The sequence below is a fragment of the Pseudorca crassidens genome, chromosome 1 (assembly GCF_039906515.1).
Source record: "Pseudorca crassidens isolate mPseCra1 chromosome 1, mPseCra1.hap1, whole genome shotgun sequence".
Lineage (NCBI taxonomy): Eukaryota > Metazoa > Chordata > Mammalia > Artiodactyla > Delphinidae > Pseudorca > Pseudorca crassidens.
Window position 1 is genome coordinate 128,122,597 of NC_090296.1, and position 25,521 is coordinate 128,148,117.

Here is a 25,521-nt window from a genome sequence, read left to right on the forward strand (position 1 = left end):
CATCCTTAACGTTATTACATTTTTTGATCAAGACCCAAAGACTTCAGGTCAAGACTATCCCAAAAGATATGGTAATACACTTCTTTGGTATAATCTCAAAGTAACTGCCAGTTTTCCATTGGAAAGCCAAACTAGTTAGACATAGAACATAAGAATAGAACTTCCTCAAAGGAACTAGGGGAGTGAAGAATGTAATGTACATTAGGCACACAAATTATTGTTCTTTTTACCTTTGATTCCTTTCCACTGAATTATGAGTGAGCTCCCAACCCCCACACTACCTGCTCATCCTTCACCTCAGTGAGGCTATTTTCAGGCTGTTGTGGAATTAAGTGTGTAGAATTAAATTAATATTTTTCCTTCTAACACTTGTAAAATAAACAAAAGGAAGAAATTTGAAAAAGAAACTATGTCTCTGATATAGAAATAGGACCTGTACTACAAATAGAAAGGTTTCATCCACATAAATGAAAATAGTACCAGGTGAAGGAAAACACTGGGGATCATTCATTTTTATAATTGCAATCAGGGTACATATTTTTAAATTTTAGTCACAGACATATAAATGCAGTATTAGCAACTCTCAACTTGAAGAAGAAGCTACTGTTGTTCTGGGTAGACCACAGAGGAAACAATACCAACTGCATGTTATATTTATACAATTTAAAATGGCAGTGCTCAGTATTTTCTGTCTCTGACCTCTAACAGAGAATCCTGCCCTAGACAATATAGCTGGTGTCAGACCACAGGGAACCCTGTTCAGCATGTTCCACACTCTTCTGGGTAGGCTTGACCTTCCTCTATCCTGGTTTGGAGGACAATTAGATTCATCATTAACAAAATTAGAGGTATAAATTGAGAAAATATTATAAAAAAATCTTCTAAATAAAACTACAGGAATAAGTTGTGTCATCATTCTTAGACCTGTTTGTAAGTTCGTTCAGTTATGATTTTTAATTATTGTCAGTGTTCCTTTCATCCTTGGTAAACTATAAGCTTCAGATTGTCTTTTTCATATTGAGATATTAGTGCTTCTCACACTTTCTGATCATGGTATATGCTCAATAAATGCAATGATTAAAGAAATGGGTTATTATATGTATTTTATATATAGTCACATGTATGTATGTTATGCATACACACACATATAAAAAGCTATATAGAGATTCAGGAATATACAGCTGCATACATACACACATATACATTATTCTTTCAATCAGGTGTGAGTTTTAGTGAGTATGAACAAATGTGTAAATTTCAAAGGATAGTATAAAGAAAGCTTATTTGAGGTGAGTGTCAGAGATGCATGTGGATATGATATAGAGGCCAAGAGGGCATTGGAAACTTCACACTGGCTGTCAGCAGTATACTGAGTTCCATGAAATCAGCCAGAGGAAGGACTGTACTCTTGTGTCTAGTACAATACCAGGTATAGAGGACATGCTACAGCAATGCTTGTCTATTGAATAAATTATCAAAAACATGAATGGGCAAGAGGATTTTTTTCCCTACCTGCTGTGGGAAGTTTCTTATAGTTATTACCTCCATGAAATAGAGTAGTATCTGGAGAGAATCCATAGCTAAAATCATGATGAAATTTCATTTTTTGAAGTCATGATGGGTCTCTTTTTAGCCTGTCATATAAATGAAGAAGATTACAAACATAATACTGTATGTGCTTAACCTGACACAATTCCTTCCTTTTGAGGGGTTATCTGTTGTTTGATTAATATTATGCATTGAATGAGCAAACAGTGCAGAAGTAAATGTGATACTTTCCTTTCATTACCACTTATTGAGGTTTTGCTATATACCAGCCACATGCTTTATCCTGTATCTATGTCATCTTTCTTATATAATCTACATATGTACATCTATGTAGGGCTTACACCCACTTGAGGAGAAACTCCAATGTTTAGAGATCAAGAAAGATGTCTTGGGACATACATTGCCCTAGTGACAGGGAAGTTTACCTCTACAGCAGCTGGGCAGAATCCCCACTACAATAAAAATGCAAGTTTACTCCCTCACATATCTACCTACTTTTCCTCTCCCCTTTTAATCCCTGATTCTGGATGAGATGTAATAGGCATTAAATGGTTACAGTCCACTTTCATGCATTGTCTCCAGACACTCAGAAACCTCCAAAATAAAAAAAGGAATAAAAACTAAAACTATACAACAGCTTATTTTATGTTACTAAATAACCAGAAACAAGCTGAAGTGTAAAAAATTAAGGGAGTATATCACTTAATGAATTCATAGTTAGGAAAGTAAACTACTGGGGGGGAAACAGTATACGAATCATCATTATCATCATCATATTAGACACCATTTTATAGTACCAGTCTATTCTAGCCCCTATGGCTGCTGCCTTATATAATTCTACCATATAATCTTTAAAGCAAACCTAGGTATTATTTTCTCCATTACAAAAATTATTTACCTTAAGGTAAATAATAACCAATTAGCATATATATTAGTTGAACTTCTGAATTCAAAGCCCAGGTTCTAGGATATCACTCTTGTGTACCATCATGCAATATGTTTTAAATTCATCTATTCATCCTAAAAATATTTGTGGATCATGTTATATGAGAAAGGAACTGTTCTATGCAGTGGAGAAATAGCTGTGGGCAAGATAGTAAGGGTCCCTGCAATCATGGAAATAGAATATATTAGTAGGTACAAAGAAATGGATGCCAGGATAGATTTCCTGGATCCAAATTCCCATTCACCATGGTTTCCTAATTGTCTCTGTAGTGAGGAAGTGAGATGTGCCAGCCATTACCACAATTAAGGGAGATATGTTGGGGAAAGTTTCACTTAGCTCAACATCTGGCACATTATGTGTTCAATAAATTTTACTTGTGACCCTTTGAGAAAACATACATTTAAAAATAACTGATTATGTTACATACATCAAATGCTAGCTCCTGAAAAATATCACCAAATCTACCTTACTCTCTTATGATAGCAAGAGATAGCCCACCTTGACAGAGTCTCAGCAGTATATCAGAGAGGGAAGGACATTCTGAAATTTCATTCAAGGTGAATCTTTCAGTATGGGGGCTTGAGAAAGAAAGCAATACAGAATTCCCCTTGAGTAGTAGGGCTTGCATTCTAACATCAAGGTCTCGTTTTTCTTCTTCTAGAATTAAGTTATCTGAGGATCTCTTCTTAGAGGAGAAACTAATGGGTCAAAATAGAACATGGGTGATGTCAGAGAGTATACGAAAGGCAGAATTTAGTTTATCAAGGTAGCAGGTTCCTCCAGTGTGCAGGATGTAGCCAAGAGACTTTTGCTTCACTGATCCAATACCAGTCTTTCAGAGGTACACAATGGTCTGTTTAAAGCCAAAATACCCCTATGATATTGTCAAATAGTTTTGTAATGGTTCAGTGCTTACTCATCAAGAATAGTTTAGTGCTAGACAATGAATTTTGTAGTATCAATATCATTAGTAGATCTAAAGCAAAAGAAAAGTAGTGGGTCTTACTTATAAGATCTGAGAAAATTAGACACCTCCAAATAAATACTGTCTGCTCTGTAGTTCTCATGCAAGTTCTATTCCTGTGAAAGTTCAGTTACAAAAGCTGACTTCCACCAAAGACCCTCCAGTATTGTCTTCGTAGACATAGGATACACCTTTTCCAGATATGAGAGGATAGTGATTTTAGATTTCTGGCTGTCTAGTATATTGTTGTTTGCCTGCCTTGTCATCTATTAGTTGGGCCTCAGTTACTGATTCATTTCAAAGAATTGGAACCAAGAGAAATTGTGTGGCTCACAAGGGAAAATGTGTACAAACTCAGCAGTCGGTTTGATTTTATGCTTTAACCCTTCACACATACACTGTAACAGATATTAGACTTGTACTAAAGAGTTATTACATGCAAAATAAATAAAGCAATATAAATAATAAATGCCTTATAAGTAATGTAATTAAATGTAACCTAAACCAGGTAGGTAAGAAAATAAACAATAAAGGAATACAGATTAAATGATGATAATTTATCATATTTTTTGTGGATATTGAGGGGAAGCCGTCGCCGTCTACATAGCCATCTACTTGGTTAGGAGGTCTTTAGTAGAAGCCATTTCTTTCCAAAGAACGTCTGCTTCTAATGGGTTCCTAAAATTTCTTAGCTTGATATCTCCAGTAATGATTTAATATGGTTTATGCATCTTTGATTGAAATACATCACTCTCAACCTCATGGAATTTTACTTCTGCACTAGCCTCAACAGTATCTGATAAGGTTTTTTTCCCCAGAGTTTGAAGGCTATCTTTCGCTCACAAATATTAGACAAGACCTCCAGAATTTAATAGTTGTTTAGGAAGATATTGAGGAAAGCTATTTGTGTCTCTTGATTTAAAGGAGACCCTAAGCTAAAACCAGGCCAGCAGAAGTTTCCACCAGTTTAGCTGCTATGCCTATTGTCACTGGTCAAGACAGATACATTAGTAAGGTGGTCTCTGAGGATTCCAATGAAGTTGAATCAGAACACCAAGAGTTTTTCTGTCCACATTACTCAGATACAAATTGGTAGAAAGTTTTATTATAATTACAACTGGATGAATTTCTTGAGTCACCTGCAGTATTTGACTAGGATTGCTTACAATAGTGAAGAGGTGATATTCCTACACGCATACATCGTCCTGTTGCTAACTCAAAAGGAACAATTCAATGAACCCCAAGAGTTAAGCTCATTGTCATTAAAGCAAACCTTAGGCCATGGGAGTTTGAGAGTATCTGAGAATGTTGCTAATCTGAGCTTCAGATTTCTGTTTATTCTATCCCTTCTGAAGATTGGAGCAATATGGACAATAGGGTTACTGTGTGACTGGAAAAGATGTGCAAACTCTTCAATCATGGTCTCATTAAAATAATTTTGCCTAGTACTATCTCAGAGATAGTTTGGGAACACAAAATCATGTAATATATTGCTACTGGCAGAGCTGGAATTCTCCAAAGAGGCTTTAATCCACCCCCCAAATAAACAAACAATTACTGTATATTTTTTAACATCTTTATTGGAGTATAATTACTTTACAATGTTGTGTTAGTTTCTGCTGTATAACAAAGTGAATCAGCTATATGTATACATATGTCCTCATATCCCCTCCCTCTTGTGTCTCCCTCCCACCCCGCTAGGTGGTCACAAAACACCGAGCTGATCTCCCTGTGCTATGCAGCTGCTTCCCACTAGCTATCTATTTTAAATTTGGTAGTGTATATATGTCAATGCTACTGTCTCACTTTGTCCCAGCTTATTTTTACCATCCCCATGTCCTCAAGTCCATTCTCTACATCTATATCTTTATTCCTGCCTGCCCCAAGGTTCATCAGAACTTTTTTTTATTCCATATATATGTGTTAGCATATGGTATTTGTTTTTCTCTTTCTGACTTACTTCACTCTGTATGACAGACTCTAGGCTCCATCCACTTCACTACAAATAACTCAATTTTGTTTCTTTTTATGGCTGAGTAATATTCCATTGTATATATGTGCCACATATTTATCCATTCATCTGTTGATGGACACTTAGTTTGCTTCCATGTCCTGGCTATTGTAAATAGAGCTGCAATGAACATTTTGGTACATGACTCTTCTTGAATTATGGTTTTCTCATGGTATATGCCCAGTAGTGGGATTGCTAGGTTGTATGGTAGTTCTATTTTTAGTTTAGTTTTTTTTTTTTACATCTTTATTTCAGTATAATTGCTTTACAATGGTGTGTTAGTTTCTGCTTTATAACAAAGTGAATCTGTTATACATATACATATGTTCCCATATCTCTTCCCTCTTGTGTCTCCCTCCCTCCCACCCTCCCTATCCCACCCCTCCAGGCGTTCACTAAGCAACGAGCTGATCTCCCTGTGCTATGTGGCTGCTTCCCACTAGCTATCTACCTTACATTTGGTAGTGTATATTTGTCCATGCCTCTCTCGCTTTGTCACAGCTTACCCTTCCCCTCCCCATATCCTCAAGTCCATTCTCTAGTAGGTCTGTGTCTTTATTCCCGTCTTACCCCTAGGTTCTTCATGACATTTTTTTTTCTTAAATTCCATCTATATGTGTTAGCATACGGTATTTGTCTTTCTCTTTCTGACTTACTTCACTCTGTATGACAGACTCTAGGTCTATCCACCTCATTACAAATAGCTCAATTTCGTTTCTTTTTATGGCTGAGTAATATTCCATTGTATATATGTGCCACATCTTCTTTATCCGTTCATCCGATGATGGACACTTAGGTTGTTTCCATGTCCTGGCTATTGTAAATAGAGCTGCAGTGAACATTGTGGTACACGACTCTTTTTGAATTATGGTTTTCTCAGGGTATATGCCCATTAGTGGGATTGCTGTGTCATGTGGTAGTTCTTTTTTTAGTTTTTTAAGGAACCTCCATACTGTTCTCCATAGTGGCTGTATCAATTTTTCATTGCCACCAGAAGTGCAAGAGGGTTCCCTTTTCTCCACACCCTCTCCAGCATTTATTTGTAGAGTTTTTGATGATGGCCATTCTGACTGGTGTGAGGTGATACCTCATTGTAGTTTTGATTTACATTCCTCTAATGATTAGTGATGTTGAGCATCCTTTCATATGTTTGTTGGCAATCTGTATATCTTCTTTGGAGAAATGTCTATTTAGGTCTTCTTTCCATTTTTGGATTGGGTTGTTTGTTTATTTGATATTGAGCTGCATGAGCTGTTTGTAAATTTGGAGATTAATCCTTTTTCAGTTGCTTCATTTGCAAATATTTTCTCCCATTCTGAGGGTTGTCTTTTTGTCTTGTTTGTGGTTTCCTTTGCTGTGCAAAAGCTTTTAAGTTTCATTAGGTCCCATTTGTTTATTTTTGTTTTTATTTCCCTTACTCTAGGAGGTGGTTCCAAAAGGATCTTGCTGTGATTTATGTCATAGAGTGTTCTGCCTATGTTTTCCTCTAAGAGTTTTATAGTGTCTGGCCTTACATGTAGGTCTTTAATCCATTTTGAGTTTATTTTTGTGTATGGTGTTAATAAGTGTTCTACTTTCATTCATTTACATGTAGTTGTCCAGTTTTCCCAGCACCACTTATTGAAGAGGCTGTCTTTTCTCCATTGTATATTCTTGCCTCCTTTATCAAAGATAAGGTGACCATATGTCCATGGGTTTATCTCTGGGCTTTCAATCCTGTTCCATTGATGGGGTTTATCCCAGAAATGCAAGGATTCTTCAATATATGCAAATCAATCAATGTGATACACCATATTAGCAAATTGAAGGATAAAAACCATATGATAATCTCAATTGATGCAGAAAAAGCTTTTGATAAAATTCAATACCGATTTATGATAAAAACTCTCCATAAAGTAGGCATAGAGGGAACCTACCTCAACATAATAAAGGCCGTATATGACAAACCCACAGCCAACATCATTCTCAATGGTGAAAAGCTGAAAGTATTTCTTCTAAGATCAGGAACAAGACAAGGTTGCCCTCTCTCACCACTATTATTCAACATAGTTTTGGAAGCTTTAGCCACAGCAATCAGAGAAAAAAAAGAAATAAAATGAACCCAAATCAGAAAAGAAGAAGTAAAGTTGTCACTGTTTGCAGATGAAAAGTTACTATACATAGAGAATCCTAAAGATGCTACCAGAACTACTACAGCTATTCAATGAATTTGGTAAAGTAGCAGGATACAAAATTAATGCACAGAAACCTCTTGCATTCCTATACACTAATGATGAAAAATCTGAAAGAGAAATTAAGGAAACACTCCCAGTTACCACTGCAACAAAAAGAATAAAATATCTAGGGATAAACCTACCTAAGGAGACAAAATATCTGTATGCAGAAAACTTATAGAAACTGATGAAAGAAATTAGAGATGATACAAATAGATGGTGAGTTATAACATGCTCTTGGATTGGAATAATCAACATTGTGAAAATGACTATACTACCCAAAGCAATCTACAGATTCAGTACAATCTTTATCAAACTACCAATGACATTTTTCACAGAACTAGAACAAAAAATTCCACAATTGGTATGGAAACACAAAAGACCCCAAATAGCCAAAGCAATCTTGAGAAAGAAAAACAGAGCTGGAGGGATCAGGATCTCTGACTTCAGACTATACTACAAAGCTACAGTAATCAAGACAGTATGGTACTGTTTCAATATATATTTAAAACCCATTCCAGAAAATATGAAATCTGTTTGGTCATGTTCAAAGGACCCCTGAGGTTTGAGCTCTTATCCATGCTCCACTTTTACAGTTTTACCAAGAAAACAAATGAGACAATCACCACAAACACCCTGAGTGATCTTAGTAAAGTTTCTCCACCAATGTTGATTATGTATATTAGCCAATTTGTCTTTGCTGTGAGACATTCACCACAGACACATTGAGTGGTCTTAAGTAAAGTTTCTCCACTAATGTTGAATATCTTTAGTAGCCAATTCGTCTTTGCTGTGGTGGATAATTTCATGTTAAATGTTTGCAATTTTCCATTTGTGGTTGCCTGCTACTACTAAGTGTCTGTAATGAGAGTGCTAGAGATTATTCTCATGTAATTTACCTGCAGTTTTCTCACAGTAACACTTTGTCAACTCTGGAGCCAATTTCTGGCATTGTATAAGAGGCTATTTTAATCTCTCAAAAGATTTAATCATGAGGGATAGAAGCTTAGTGAGCACTGCCTTCTGGGGCATTTCCTTCAGCTTCCATGGTATCCCTTCTTGTATGAGAGTTTACTTTTATAATAGCCACCATTTTAGGAAACTTCAGAGTGTTTACTTTGATAATAGCCACCTCTTTAGGAAACTTCAAACTAAAGTTACTTAATTTGCAGACTATTCTTCATCGATGTTCCTGCTGAGATCAAGAACCCTGTTTATTCTCAAAGAATTCCAAAATCATGGGCTACACTCAAAGTATACTCATTATCGCTCTGTATCACTCTCTTATCTCTCTCTAAATGATCAGATTTGTGGAGTGTAATGAGTTCTGCCTTCTGGATATGTTTTGCCTTGGGACATAGTCCAACTATACTGTTGATTTTCCTGAGTGGACAAATAAGTATAGACTATTTTGATACAAAGTGACACTAACAAAAAACTAGAACCAAATCTACCACTATAAAATATACTGCCTCAAGGAGTCACTGAAAATAAAATGGTATTTGTGTGTGTACTATAGGGAAACAGCGAATAATGATTCTATTTATGGCTCTGAGGTCCTAAACAAATCTCAATATTTGCCAGGTAGGTTTTTGGAATTGGAGGGTAAAAGTTTTATAAGGACTGGTACAAGTTTTTGACTTGTGTTTTTAGTCCTTTTCAGTTCCTGGTTTTAGAAGATACTGTGCAAGTTTGGATAGCAATTTAGATGGATAAATCTAAACCTTACTGGGTTTAGCCCAAACAATCCTATGTATATTAGTAGAAATTCTTGTGCACAGGAATATTGGGCGCTTCCTTGAGATCTTCAATTTGGATTCAGTTTAGATACAAAAGTAACAGTAAATCAATTTCCAGATTGTCTATAAATTCTTTATGAGGAGGGGAATCCTCAGGGACTTGAGGCCCAGACCATCCAGAGAGTGTTTAGTTTGCAATTCCATTTGTACAGTAAATCTCTACCTAGCAAGAAAGCAGAGGTGGTATTACAGTGGAAGAAAGTGTAATTTAGTTAAAGTCTGAGGGTGATTTGTCCTAAGCTGGAACATGGGGAACATGGAACATGTGAGAGTTACTGGAGAAACCTACCACCTGAATACTTTGTCATTTCTGAGGACCAAATTGTGAAATGCATGTAATAGTGGTAGTGTGTAAAATTGATATTGTAGCACCAATATTAATTTTTTAAATTGCAAGTTTATCCTTTAACATTTAAAGAAAGTTTTCTTTTTGACTTTAAGGGTAAAATGGATTATTATTTGCTTGATACACACTTGAAGCACCTTGATTGATTACTTATTTCATTTTTTTTTTCTGTTTAGATTCTCAGCTAATGCAGGACAATTATTTTCCCAATGTACTTAACGTTTACAGGTGTCTAGGATGAGAGGATGTAGTTTTGTCTCTAGTCTGATTTTGTTTTTATTATAAAACTCAAAATGATAGTGAGGTAATAGAGATCTGATAATGTGACTATTTCCCATTCTAGGGTGGTTTTTTTTCATATTAAATCCTCTATTTCTGGCTTTAAGTTTATTTGTATCCTGTTCCATGATTTTTAGTACTTATCATCTAATATGAAGTACTTTATTTAATATTTTTTAATGAGTGTCTTCCTTCTTGCCCTAGAATGTAAACATGCTGAGCATAGAGACTTTTGTGTGTCCTTTACTATACTAATACCATAAAAATTAACTTAAATTTGAAAATCAATTGCTAAATTTACTTCAAGTTATTAGTCTGGTAAAGGAGAAACTGCAAGAGAAAATTCAACTTTTTGCTTCTTGAAGAAAAAAGCAAAATTACATAGACTTTTGAGGATGAGTGGAATTTAGGCCAAATTTATAATAAGCAGTATTTTGGGTAGATCAAAGCAAAAGTGGAGTTGGTTGGATGGAGTTGATTTGATCAAAGCCAAATAGAGATGATTGTGAAGGATTGGAGAGCAAGTCAGTTCCAGTAGTGTTTGCTAAATGTGGGGATTTAGTTAAAAACCACTTTTGACCACTTTTGCAGCTTCCTGAGTACTGGGTAATTCTACCACGGGAAATTAGAATTTGCAGTATTTTTGTATGTGTGGATGATGTCCTTCAGGCAAGGGTGGCATTTGTTAAAATCTAACCATCAAAACCTGGAAAAGTACAGGGAACATAAAAGTGGGAACATAATGTTCATAATCATCTAGATACTCTTATTTGCCTTTGTAAATAATTGCAGTTTTCCTAAATTAAATGTCTTTAATATAAATAACATTTGAAATCTAACTTTTTTTGCCCCTTAATAAATACAGTTGACCATTGAACAACATGGGTTAGAGGTGCAAGCAAGTCTCCTCTCCCCAGTTGAAAATCTGCATGTAACTTTACATTCGGCACTCTGTATCTGTGGTCCTGCATCCTAGGACCCACATTCACAGATTGAACCAACTGCAGATCCTGTAGTACTGTAGCACATATTTACTGAAAACAATCCATGTATAAGTGGATCTACACAGGTCAAACCATGTTGTTCAAGGGTCAACTGTACCAATGAAATAGGAAATTTCCTTAAAAATATAACTAGTGAAAAAATCGCAGAAAGAAATAGAAAGTATAAATTGTCCTATATCTGTTAAAGACATTGAATCCAAAGTGAAAATCTTTCCAAACGAGAATACTCCAGGCATAAATATTCTCACTAGTAGATTTTTACAAGTATTTAAGGAAAAATATATTATTAATTCTCATTTTCCCAGAGTAACTTAACTAAACCTGATAATGACAGTGTAAATAATGAATTTACAGAATATGACTACTATGAATATAGATGCAAACATCCTAAATACAATAATAGTAAATCAAATTGCATAAAACATGTCAAAACAAATGCATCAGAACCACTTGGGGTTTACTTATTTAATAAAAATTTTTCTTTACATTCAAAACGTTATCTAAGACTTCTGATTCCAAATCTGACATGTGAAGGGATCAGAAATCATTATTTCTGCTCTTACAAGATAAAGGTGGGAAAACTGAGAAAATCAACTGATTTCCTAGGATCCATCAGAGACCTGAAGCTGCAGGGAAAACTGCCACCCCAAATTCTGGAGATACAGACATCCATTGAGATACAGGTGAGATTTGCTTATCTGAAACAGAAGCTACAAATTGGTAGGAGAACTTGAGTGGCAATTTAGATGAATAGCTGGACTGAATGTGGACTAGAGTGAAAGGGGGAAACTTCTGGAAACTCTCACACTTCTGTGGGCTTTACCTAGAAGAACCTCACATGTTTCTTATGGTAAAGATTTAAGAAAACCCCCCAAGATGCCCTTAATGGCTCTGGAATTGGAGTGCTGGGGTAGAGTGATCATTGTGAAATACACCCAAAGAAATTTCCATGACAAAGGCTAATCTTCAAGGGAAAGACTTGGGCAAAGTATTATCACACTTGAAGGAAGGGCATTCATCTAACTCTGGTCTCTAGCCATTCTATCTTATCAATCAGAAAACAGACACACACACACACACACACACACAATTGTCAATAGAGGTCAATGCTTCGAGGAAATAGATTGGGAACACTAGAGTCAGAACAAGGAGAAAAAACTATATTACTGAAGAAATACTTGTGAAGGTCACAGTTCTAAGACACAGGCACATAAAAACAGAGAAAAAAACGTTGTGGATCACCCAACTCCCACACAAACTTACCATTCCACCAATAGGCTTCACTATAATAACAGTGGATTAGAGTTGAAAGAGCTGAAAGACACCAACTCTCTCAGGGGTACTTAGGGAAACCCAGAGTCAAGAGAGGAGACAAAAACAAGCACACTGAAGGAATTTGACACTTCTGATACCTCTAGCAACAGCAAACATTAAACAACATAACCCCTAGTTAGATTACTATAAATCTCATACTAAAGGCTTATTTATCTCAATTCCTAATGCCAGACACAACTCAACAAACAATTACAGTGAAGTTATATGGCAAGAAAAAAAAAAAACTCTGAAGAGACAAAACAATTAGTGAAACCAGACTCAGGACACAGATGTTGAAATTATCAAATGGGGAATGTAAAATAAGTGTGATTAATGTGTTAAGAGCTCTTAGGGGAAAAGAAGACATCATGCAAGAATAGATAGGTTATATAAGCAGAGAATTAAAAACTGTAAGAACCAAAAGGAAATGTTAGAAATAAAAATCACTGTAACCCAGATGAAGAATGCCTTCAACAGACTTTTCACTAGACTCAACAAGATAGAGGGAAAAAAAATCAGTGATGTTGAAGAGTCCAATAGAAATTTCACAAAATGAAATACAAAGAAAAAAAATAATGGAAAGACAGAACAGACCATCCAAGAACAGTTGAGCAATTTTTTAATGTAATAGACATAATTGGAATACCAGGATGAGAAAAGAGAGAGTACAGAGCAGAAGAAATTTTCAAACTATTATAATAATCATCAAGGATATTTCTAAATGAATAACAAACATCAAACCGCAGGTGCAGGAAGTTTAGAGAACACAAAGCAGGAAAAAATGCAAAGCACACAGACAATAACAACATTAAAGCCTAGGCATATCATATTCAACTGAAGGAAACCAAAGACAAAGTCTTCGAAGAAGCTAGAAAAATACCCACAATGCATTACCTATACAGAATTACAGTGGACTTCTTATCAGAAACCAGGAAAGTTAAAAGAGAGTGAAGTAAAATATTTAAAATGTTGCAGGAAAAAAATTCTATCTAGCATCTATATCTAGCAAAATTATACTTCAAAAGTAAAGGAAAAAAAAAAGTAAAGGAGAAATAAATACTCTCAGACAAACCAAAAATGAGGGAATTCTTGCCAATATACCTGCCCTCCAAGAAATGTTACAAGTTCTTCAGGAAGAAGGAAAATTATACAGGTCAGAAACTTGGATCTCCATAAAGAAAAGAAGAGCATTGGAGAAGAAATAAATGAGGTAAAATAAAATGATTATTTCCATGATTCTTAAATAATCTAAAAAATGTCTAAAATAATAATAGTAACAAAATATTGGTTGATTACGGCATATGGATAGTGAAATAAATGACAGTAATGTCACAAGAGATGCGAAGGAGAAGTTGAGAATACTCTGATCTATGGAACATGTACTACACATGAAGTGGTATAGTGTACTTTGAAAGTGAGTTTGGGTTAGTTGAAAATTTTTATTGTTAAGTTCTAGAGAAACTAATGAAAAAATGAAAAAGAAAGAATAATTGATATGCTAAGAGAGGAGATAAAAAGGAATCATGTAAAAAGATCAATTAAAAACAGAGAAGGCAGTAAAGTTGGGAAATGAAGAAACAGAGTAGTGCAGTGACTAGAAAACAGTTATAAACATGGTAGACACTAATCCAACAATATTAATAATTATTTTAAATGTGAATGGTTTAAATTAAAATACAGGGCTTGCTAGAATGAATAAAGAAGCAAGACTCAACTAAATGTCTACAAGAAACTTACTTTAAAATTAAAGATTTAGGTCAAAAAATATAAAGGGATTGAGAAAGGTACATCATGCTAAAACTAATCAAGATAGCTGGAGGGCTTCCCTGGTGGTGCAGTGGTTGAGAGTCCGCCTGCCGATGCAGGGTACACGGGTTTGTGACCCGGTCCGGGAAGATCCCAGAAGCCGCGGAGCGGCTGGGCCTGTGAGCCATGGCTGCTGAGCCTTCGCATCCAGAGGCTGTGCTCCGCAACGGGAGAGGCCACAACAGTGAGAGGCCCGTGTACTGCAAAAAAAAAAAAAAAAAAAAAATAGGCATGAAGATTATTTAATGTTAAAGGATCAGTTCTTAACAAAGACATAACAATCATAAATGTGTATGTCCCTAATGACAAAGTGTCAAGATAAGTGAGATAAAAGTTGAAAGAACCAAAAGTAGAAATAGACAGGTCCACTATTACAGTTGGAGACTTCAACACCCCTCTGGCAGTAATGGATCAAGCAGGCCGAAAAACAGTAAGGATATAGGTGATCTAAAGAGCACTATCAATTAGTTAGTCCAGCCGATTCTTATAGACTACTTCATCCATCAAAAGGAGAATACACATTCTTCTAAATCTCATATGAAATAGTCACCAGAATAGATCATATTATGTTCCATAAAACAGACCTTAACAAATGTAAAAGATTCGAAGTTATACAAAGCAACAATGGAATAAAACTGGTAGTTGATAAAGATACAGCTGGGAAATCCCCAAATATTTGGATTAAAAAAAACATTTCTAAATAACAGATATATCAAAGAACATTTGAGAAATTTTAAAAATATTTTGAGTGAAGTCAAATGAAAATAATTATCATAATTTGTCAGATGCAGCTAAAACATTGCTTACAGGGAAAAAATTTAACATTAAATTTATGTTAGGAAATATAAAAGACCTAAATCCACAATTTCAGCTTTTACCTTAGAAAACTACAGAAAGAACACTTTAAGCCTAAAGCAAATAGAAGAAAATTAATAACAATAATTAGAAGTCAGTAAAATTAAGAAAAGGAAAACAGTAGAGAAAATGAACAAAAACAAGAGGTAGTTCTTTTAAAAGCCCAATAAAATTGCTAAAACTCTACCCATGCTAAGCAAAGGAATAAAAACACAAAAATGACCAAAAACAGAAATAAGAATCATCAGTTCTGATGCTATGGATATTAAAAGAATAATAACATAATACTATGAACTCTATGCTCCCAATTAGATAACTTAGATGCAATAGACCAATTACTCATAAGACAAACTACCAAAATTCATACAAGGACAAATACATATTCTAAATAGACCTAAATCTACCAAAGAAATTAATTAATAGTTAATAACCTTCAAAAAAGAAAACACCAAGCCCGGATAGTTTTGCTGGTTTATTTTGCCAAACATTTAATGAAGAAATAATACCAGTCCTCCACCATTGCTTCCATAAAATAGAAAGAAGGGAGACACTTGGTAATTCACTGCATTAAACCATTATTACCCTAACACCATAACCAAATAAAGACATTACAAGAAAGAAAAACTGCAGACCAATATCTGTCATGAGCCTCCTCAAAAAATATTAGCAAATTAAATCCAGCAATGTATAAGAAAAATTGTACACCACAACCAGGTGAAATTTATTCCAGGTATGCAAGGCTTTTTCACCATTCAAAAATCAATCAACATAATCCATTACATTAAAAGGCTATAAAAAATCATATGGTCATATGCTATGAAAACTTTTGACAAAATCCAATATTCATTTAACATAAAAACTCTCAGTAAACTAGTAACACAGGGAAATTTTCTGTTTGATAAAGAACATCTACAGAAAGCCTTATAGCTAATATCATACTTCCTGATGAGAGACTTTATGATGCAACATCATACTGGAAGTATGATGCAACATCATGCTGGAAGTCTTAGCTAGTGCAATAAGACAAGAAAAGTATTAAGAAGCATACAGATTGAAAATGAAAGAAATAAAACTGTCTTTATTCAGAGATGACATGATTATCTATAGAGAATCCCAAAGGATCTACTAAGGTAAACAAAACAAACACCTCCTGGAATTAAGTGAGATAAATGAGTATAACAGAGATAAATGATATAAGGTTAGTATTTAAAAAGTCAATTGCTTTCTATATACCAGTTACGAACAATTGGAGTTTGAAATAAATAATATTTTTTTAAATCTCATTTACAGTTGCAATAAAAAAGAAAAAACTTCGGTATACATCATACACATGCACACACAACATGTGTGTGTATATGATCTAAAGGCAGAAAGTACAAAATTCTGCTAAAAAATAACAAGGAAGATATAAATAATGGACAGATATTCTGTATTCATGGATTGGAAGACTCAATATTGTTACCCGACTTTACATATAGATACAATTCAATCCTATTCAAAACCCCAGCAAGTTGTTTTGTAGATATCACTGAATTGATTTTAAAGTTTATATGGAAAGACAAAAGAACTAGAGTTAACCAACCTAATACTGAAGGAGAACAAATTTGGAGGACTTGCACTACCTTATTTTAAGACTCTTATTATAAGCTTACCATAATCAAGACAGCATGGTATTGGCAAATAAATAGACATAGGTCAATAGTACAGAATAGAGAATCCAAAGGTAAATACACACACTTAAAATTACCTGATCTTTGACAGGTGTTCAAAGGCAATTTAATGCATAAAAAATAGTCTTTTCAATAAATGATGCTAGAACAGGGGATGTCCATGTTCAAAAAGGGGACCTAGACACAGACCTTACATGTTACATATAAACTAACTCAAAAGAAACCATAGAACTAAATGTGAAATATAAAACTATAAAACTTCTAAAAGTAAACATAGGAGAAAATCGACATGACCTTAGGTTTTGTGGTGAGTTTTTAGATACAATACCCAAAGCACAAAACCATGAAGAAAAAAATGAGTTGAACTTTATTAAAATTAAAAGCTCTGCTCTGGCAAAAGACACTATTAAGCTAATGAAAAGACAGGACAGATTGGGAGAAAACATTTTCAAAATACATATGTGCTAAAGGCCTTCAATCCAAATATACAAAGAACTCCTAAAATTCAGCAAAAAGAAAATAACCCATTTAAAATGGGCAAAAAATCTGAATAGAGACCTCACCACAGAAACATACAGATGACAAATGAGCATAGGTGAAGATGCCCTACATTATCTGTCATTAGGGAGATGCAAATTAAACAAAAAGATACAGCTACACACCTAGGAGAATGGCTAAAATCCAAAGAACTGGCAATGCCAATTTGTGAAAATGCAAGCAACAGAAACTATTATTCATTGGTGGCTAGCATGAAAAATGGTACAGCAATGTTCACGACAGTGTGGAAGTTTCTTACAAAGCTAAATGTTCTACATTAAGCCACTGTGCTCCTAGGTATTTAACCAAATGAGTTGAAAACTTAGGTCCACACAAAAACTAGCACATGAATATTTATAACAGCTTTATTCATAATTGCCAAAAACTGGCAGTAAGTAAGATATCCTCCAATAGGTTAATGCTTAAAAACCCTGTGGTACGGGGCGATCAGCTCGGTACTTTGTGACCACCTAGAGGGGTGGGATAGGGAGGGTGGGAGGGAGGCACAAGAGGGAGAGGATATGGGGATATATGTATACATATTACTGATTCACTTTGTTATACAGCAGAAACTAACACAACATTGTAAAGCAATTATACTCCAATAAAGACATTAAAAAACAACAACAGCAAAAAAAAAAACAAACTTGTGGTACATCCACGTTTAAAAATATATATATACACAGATGAATCTTAAATGCATTTTGCTAAGTGAAAGAAGCCAGTTGAAAAGTATATATATGGTGTGCTACCATTTATATGACATTCTGGAAAAGGCAAAACTAAAGATACAGTAAACACATGTAGTTGTCAGGGGGAAGGCAAGGGCTGAATAGATAAAGTACAGTGAATCTATCCTGTACAGCAGTCCCCAACCTTTTTGGCACCAGGGGGACCGGTTTCATGGAAGACAATTTTTCCACCGACAGGGTAGGGTGGGGATTGGTTCCGGTGGTAATTCGAGCGATGGTTGAGGCGGTAATGCAAGTGATCTGGGGAATGGCTCAGGCACTAATGCGAGTGATGAGGGTGCTGATTTAGGCGGTAATGTGAGCGATGGGGAGAGACAGATGAAGCTTTGATCACTAGCCCGCCGCTCACCTCCTGCTGTTCGCAGCCCAGGGGTTGATACTGTATGATACTGTAATGGCATATACATGACATTATGCATTTGTCAAAACCCATAGAACTTTACAGCACAAAGAGTAAACCTTAAGATACATGAATTTTTAAAAAACCATTTAGTAGTTGGGGGATCCCAGGATGGAATATAAAATGTGAAAAAAGGATTTACTGTATTACAAATGCATGAAACAACCTCACTGATGGGGTTGGAAGGAAAAGGTGCTAATTTAAGTAACTAGGGGAGTTAGTGTAATCTGTAAGATTAAAGGCAAAACAACTGTCCATAGCCCTGTACTTAACTAAATAAAGTCATTTCTCATCGGTGTATGAAACCACTACATATGTATACTAGATTTAAACAATTAAGTAAATGGTTGGCAGATGGTGTAAGGTTTCTTGACATTGGAGTAGAAGGTTACAGACAAACAAAAAGTGGTTAGAATTATCCATGTAATAATGGATTCGAGTTGGAAACTTCACTGTGAACTTATGTTCTATATATTGGGTTAACCAAAAAGTTCGTTCAGGTTTTTCCATAACATGAAAAACCCAAACGAACTTTTTGGCCCACCCAATTATATACGTATATACATACGTAGTTACACATATGAATAGTTATAAATATACGTATACACACAGTTACTGTGCACGTACATTTTTCCTTAATCTATCAGTTAAGAAAGCCTAGAAGCAATGATAATCTAGTAACAAATGTCACACCTAGAACCCATATCTTGGTTTCTAATACCACTCTCCAATAAAACAAGCCAGGGGTCCTTTCAAAAATGGCTGATTCTATGAAGGAGCAGGAAATATAAAAGATGAACCTGGAGCATCTTAGATGGCCAGAAAGTAAGGAAGTGCTCATCTCTCTCTCTCTCTCTCTCTCTCTCTCTCTCTCTCTCTCACACACACACACACACACATTGATGGAAGCATGTCAAAGTGACAGGAGCCAACCAAAAAAGATTCCAATGATCAAAGCTGGAGCAATTTGAACAAATAAATACTATAGTATTGAATTAGAAACCAAATATAATTATCCATGAATCCACACTAATATAAAAAAGTGAATAAATACATTGGGAGAATAGACAAATTTCTTATGCAGAATAATTAAAAATAAATTTTGTAGATACTTTGACTTCAAGGACGTGCAACACAACTCCTCACTCCTCAAGTGTGGTCTGTGCATAGTGACTTCCTTGCAAAGAATACAGTATTAAAATGGCAGGTGGGAGGAAAAATAACTTTACAGTGGAGAAACCTGACAAACACTACCTCAGCCAGGTAATCAAGGCTGATTAAATAGTCATGTCATGTTGATAGAATGTACCCTTGATATGAGAGGATGAGAATGGTACTTTATCTCTATGGTCTTCCACCCCAAAACCCATTACCCCAGCATAATCATGAGATAATAATTAGACAAATCCCACTTGAGAGACACTGTACAAAACACTTGACTATTCTCAAAAATGGGAAGACCATCAAAACAAGGAAAATCTGAGAATGTGTCATGGTCAAGAGGATCCTAAGTAGACATGACATCAAAATGTAGCATCCTGTATGGGATCATGGAAGAGTAGTAGGTCATTAGGCAAAAACAATGGAAATCTGAAAAAAGGCTAGACTCAATAACAGTGTACCAATATTGATTAGTTGTGTGACAAAAATACCATACTAATATAAGATGGTAATAATATGTGAAATGGGATATGGGATATTTGGTAACTCTCTGTGCTATTTTCACAACTTTTTTTTTCACAACTTTTTAAAACAAGCCTAAATCTATTCTAAAATAAGTATAATTTTAAGTAATTAAAAATCATTCAATGTAATTCATTGTAGTAACACAACAGAGGGGAAATATCATATGCTCATCTCAAAAATAAAAAGCATTTGATAAAATACAAAACCTATTCCTCATAAATCTCATGGAACTGGGAACTTACCAAAATTCTTTAATGAGATAAAGAGTATTTACAAAATAAGTCAATTGCAAAATCATTGATAATGGAGCTATTGAAAGTTTTCTCCTGAAATTGAGAATAAAACAAATCTTCTATCACTATTTCTATTCAACACTATACTGGATGTTTTAGTGCAGTAAGTCATGGAAAAGGAATAAAATGTGTATAAGGATTAAAAATGGAAAGGTATATGTAGACATCATTATTTAAAGACAACAAAGTGGTGTTTATATATATATGTGTGTTAATATATATCTCTATCTATATATATATATATCCCCAAATGACTTGAAGTAAACAAAATTAGAAAGTTAATTTAGCAAAGTTGCTGTATTAATAAGCAAATAAGTGTAATGAAATGTGTTTACGCAAAACAACAAATATAAAAAAATAAAGATTTTTAAATATAACATTTTCAGGAACATCAAAAATATCAATTACATAAGAAAAGATCAAATATATCATTACAAAACATTATTGAAAGGAAGTAAGTAATACCGTGCAAATGAAGAGATGTATTCAGATTGGCAGGTTTGATTTATATAGATGTTAATTCTCCCCCAAATTCATTTTAAATATTCAATGGAGTAGCATTCCAAATCCAAATCCCATTAGGTGTTTTGTAAATTGTCAGTCTGATTTCAAGAATTACATATAATGCAAAGAGCCAAGAAGAGTCAAGTTTGAGCCATAAAAAGAAACAAAATTGAATTATTTTAGTGAGGTGGATGGACATAGAGTCTGTCATACAGAGTGAAGTAAGTCAGAAAGAGAAAAACAGCTACTGTATGCTAACACATATATATGGAATCTAAAAAAAAAAAATGGTTCTGAAGAACCTATGGGCAGGACAGGAATAAAGACGCAAACATACAGAACAGACTTAAGGACATGGGGAGGAGGAAGGGTAAGCTAGGACGAAATGAAAGAGTGGCATGGACATATATACACTACTAAATGTAAAATAGATAGCTAGTGGGAAGCAGCTGCATAGCACAGGGAGATCAGCTCGGTGCTTTGTGACCACCTAGAAGGGTGGTGTAGGGAGGATGGGAGGGAAACGCAAGAGGGAGGAGATATGGGGATATATGTATATGTATAGCTGATTCACTTTGTTATAAAGCAGAAACTAACACACCATTTTAAAACAAATATACTCCAATAAAGATGTCTTTTTTTTTTAAAAAAAAGGAACATGTTAGTTTTTTTCTAAATGTCAACAACTTGAAAAAAAAACTTCATAACTTACATGACAAAATTTCAAAGCATTTCATAAGATTACAGTAGTTAAGACTGCATGTACTGACAAAAGATAGAAAACTAGCCTAATGGGAAAAAATAGAGACTTCACAAACAGATCAAATGTTATATGGTTACTTGATCTATAATAAAGGTGTCACTGTTGCACATGAGGAAAAATAACTTTACAGTGGAGAAACCTGACAAACACTACCTCAGGCAGATAATCAAGACTAATATAAATAGTCATGTCATATTGATAGAATGTACCCTTGATATGACAGGATGAGAATGGTACTTTATGGTCTTCCTTCCCAAAACCCATAACCCCAGCATAATTATGAGATGATAATTAGACAAATCCCTCTTGAGAAACACTCTACAAAACAAATAACTTTTGTTTTGAGTCCATTTTCCAACCATGCTGAAAAATAATTTCTAGGTGTAATGTAGACACATATGAAAAGCAAAACAATAAAGATTATTGAACATAACATAGGACAGTAGTATAATGATTTGGTGAATGCAAAAAATTAAAATTGAATAACAACAGCACTAACCATAAAGGAAAAATTGATGAGTTGGTTTGCATCAAAATGAAAACTTCTGTTTATCAAAATGAAAACTTCTGTTTATCAAAGTGTATATTCAATGAAAGACAATTATACATAAGACATAGTAAACTTATACATGTCAAAAATTGAGAAAGAAGACATTTAAACAGGTCCATCACAAAGGAGGATATCCAAATGGCTAATAAGCATGTGAAAAGGTACTCAAGGTCATTAGCCATGAGAGAAAAGAACATTCAAACAATAAACAATCACCAAGATATATAAAAATTTAAAAATCTTCCTATATGTCTATTTAGAATACTCTTAGACTGTATTCACAAACATAATCCCAGGTACAAGAAAAATTCATATATCTATGCCCTAAAAACATACACATGAATGCTTACAGTAGCACCATTTCTAACAGCAACAACATTGAAAATCAAGTGTCCATCTCGAGTTGAAAGCATAAGTAAACCTCGGAATATGCACACCTTGAAACAACAGCTAGATCTTGGGGAAATAAAAATAGAGAGGCTAACACAGTAGAGGAGGGAGAGCCTCAACAGGGGCTCTCTCACATATAGAATGACCACATTTGTTGGAGCTGGACCAAGAAGCACAATGCTGCTTTACTAAAATCTGGACTGCACAGGGCTAGATAATAAATACCTACACAATGTGGAATAACAAGCTACAAAGCTAAGCTAAAAAATTCTTTAGCACAGGAATAACTCATCCACAGTTTTCAGAGCTGGGTTGAAAAAAGAGTCTGCAGTAGCAATAGGTATGAAGTACAAGTAGAATGAGAACTAACAGAAATGAAAATTAATCTGGACCCTCACCCTCTTCAGTGATTACAGAGAGCTATAATTCCAAATAGATCTATGGACTAATAGAGACTAGCATCTAAGGTGTTTAGGTTAGTTCTTTAAGGAAATATGGATATTATTATGGTTAATTCTTCTCCATGAATGACTCATATTGATGATATGAGATGAGAAAAAACTTTAGTTCGTACCTGAGCTTTGCTTTGATTAAATTTGAAAAATCTTATCATTCACTAGTATTATTTCTATGGTGCATTGTTTGGTTAGATCTAAATTCATATATAGACAAATTTACTTGTTAGATTATTTTGAGTTTGCTAAGGTGTTGTGATATTTGTGCATCATAAATGAACTATTCACAATTGAAGGGCCATGGCAACTGCAGCCAGAGTTTTAAGATTCAGGTATAATAAGTGAGATTGAATAAAATTATAAGCAGCCTGATACTGATATCTAGCTTCTGAATATCATGTGGCTTCATTAGATTTATTTTAAGTGGAAAATCCATGCTATGAGTGATGCCATTATTTTTTCTGCTCTGGCTTCCTGGAAGATACAGCCAAAAGCTGGTTAATAGCAAGATTTTATTGCTGCATAAAAGCTCCTGACAGGTTCTTGAGGCCAAGGTATCTTATTTGTTTCAAGTTGAATATGTTAGGTGAATCACTGGTCTATATACAAAGGAATGTGGCCCTGTCTTTTTTTTTTTTTTTTTTAGTAATATCCTTCCTGTATAAATCACAGAGGAACATATGAGAAATGCAAACATGAGATACATAGTTTTCTTCTTTGACTACCGCCCTGATCCTTCCTCACAGACAAAAACAAATGGGGAAGAAGACACTTGAGCTCACTTTCCCTGGGGCATGATTAACTACCCAGTTGTCCCGCACTGAATCTCTCAGATCTCCAGTCAACTTGGGACCCAGAATTTAAGGATGCCATTAGTAAAAAATTACAGGACAAAGAAATTATAGGTGTGGGTGATGCCATGGTTTGAGTGAATGAGGACGTCATATCTTGAGGAGATGTGATTGCATAAAAATCATGCTTAATAAAATTACTCTGGGGCCCAGCAGAGGTGACAATCCTGGATTACAAAGTGGGAGTGAGGGTTCTTAGCTTCACTGTAGTAGAAACTCTATTCACGGACTTCAGGTAATAAAGCCCATATGGGAAATTTGTTTCATCCACCTCTTCTACCTCTTTCCAGGTAAACAATGGTTTCTTTTATATTAATCAGATTGTGGTGGTTTATTCTCATATTTTTTGAAATCATACCTCAACTCTTTTTTTTTACATTGTGTGTACATTAAATGGATTAGGCTGCCTTTGATAACTGGTAAGTGTGAAACACACTTCTAAACTAGTAAAGACTTACTTCTAGGGCATTTAGCTTTATTCTTTCTGATGATATAAATATCATTATGGGTTCTTTTTCTCCATGAGTGATATATATATAATGGGATCTTCATCAGAAGAATTTCGCTTTTCACCTGAGTGTGCTTTACTGGAAGTTGCAAAAGGTTTGTGATTCATCAATACCAGCTCTATGGTGCAATATTTGCTTGGTTCTAAATGTCCAAGTAGACAAATTCAAGCCTGTTATATTATTTCAGAGTTTTAATGTGTTACACTTGTGGATCGTTTTTGGACTATGACTATTCAAGGATTCTGGGAAGGGTGAATCCATGCGATCCAGATATTTGTTTTCCTGTGGATGTAAAAATCAATAAAATTAGGAGCTTCCTGGTATCGTATTTACTTTTTAGGAATAATACCCATGAAATACAGTTTTCATTTTTGACTACTGTCCTCTTAGACAAAGACTACTGAGAAAGATGACTTTCTGTCCTGCTACACCAGGGATACATGAAAGCTACACAGACTAACTTCACTGAATCTACCCAAACCCTAATCTACTTTGGCACAAGGTTTTTAAGAAACCCAACCCGGGTTAGACTTTTCAGGATCAAATAAATGTATAAGGGAAGTGCCATGGCTTATGTCATTATGTTAATCCCCAGCATAGGTGCCATTCTTGGGAAAGGATGTAGGAGTGTTCTAGGCTATGCAAAGCAGAGCTGTGGAAGCAGATATGATTAAGAGTAAAACACAAGTAGTCATTGAAAAGTTGTGTAAGAGACTGTGTCATAGAATGAAAACATGAGGTTGAGCAGTGGTTGCCTAATGACCTGGAAGAAAGGGAATCAAAACAGTCATACTACTAAATGGCAAAATGAGAACTGAAACTACATTGTCATAGAAAAGAATTTATTTTTCATTTCAATAAGAAGAATATCAGCCCTATACTTTTGTATCTCCAGCAACTCAAATAACTGGTAGAATGTATTAAGGGCTGCTGGAAGGACTAGAAATAGTAAGAATCTATATGCCCTTTTCCCTAGTGCTCTGGAGAGATCCACAAAATTTTCCGGAGGTGATCTGCACTGTGTTTTCAGTCTACGGCCCTATACATGGGGATGCATACTGGCTGCTACACAAACT

The 25,521-nt window shown here is 34.8% G+C and overlaps 1 non-coding gene across 1 annotated transcript; it reads left to right on the forward strand.

Moving 5' to 3' along the window:
* Positions 1-24,011: 24,011 nt before the first annotated feature.
* LOC137207402 (small nucleolar RNA SNORD115) lies at positions 24,012-24,087 on the forward strand. Its single transcript, XR_010935070.1, has one exon. It is a non-coding gene; the product is annotated as a small nucleolar RNA SNORD115 (small nucleolar RNA).
* Positions 24,088-25,521: the final 1,434 nt, after the last annotated feature.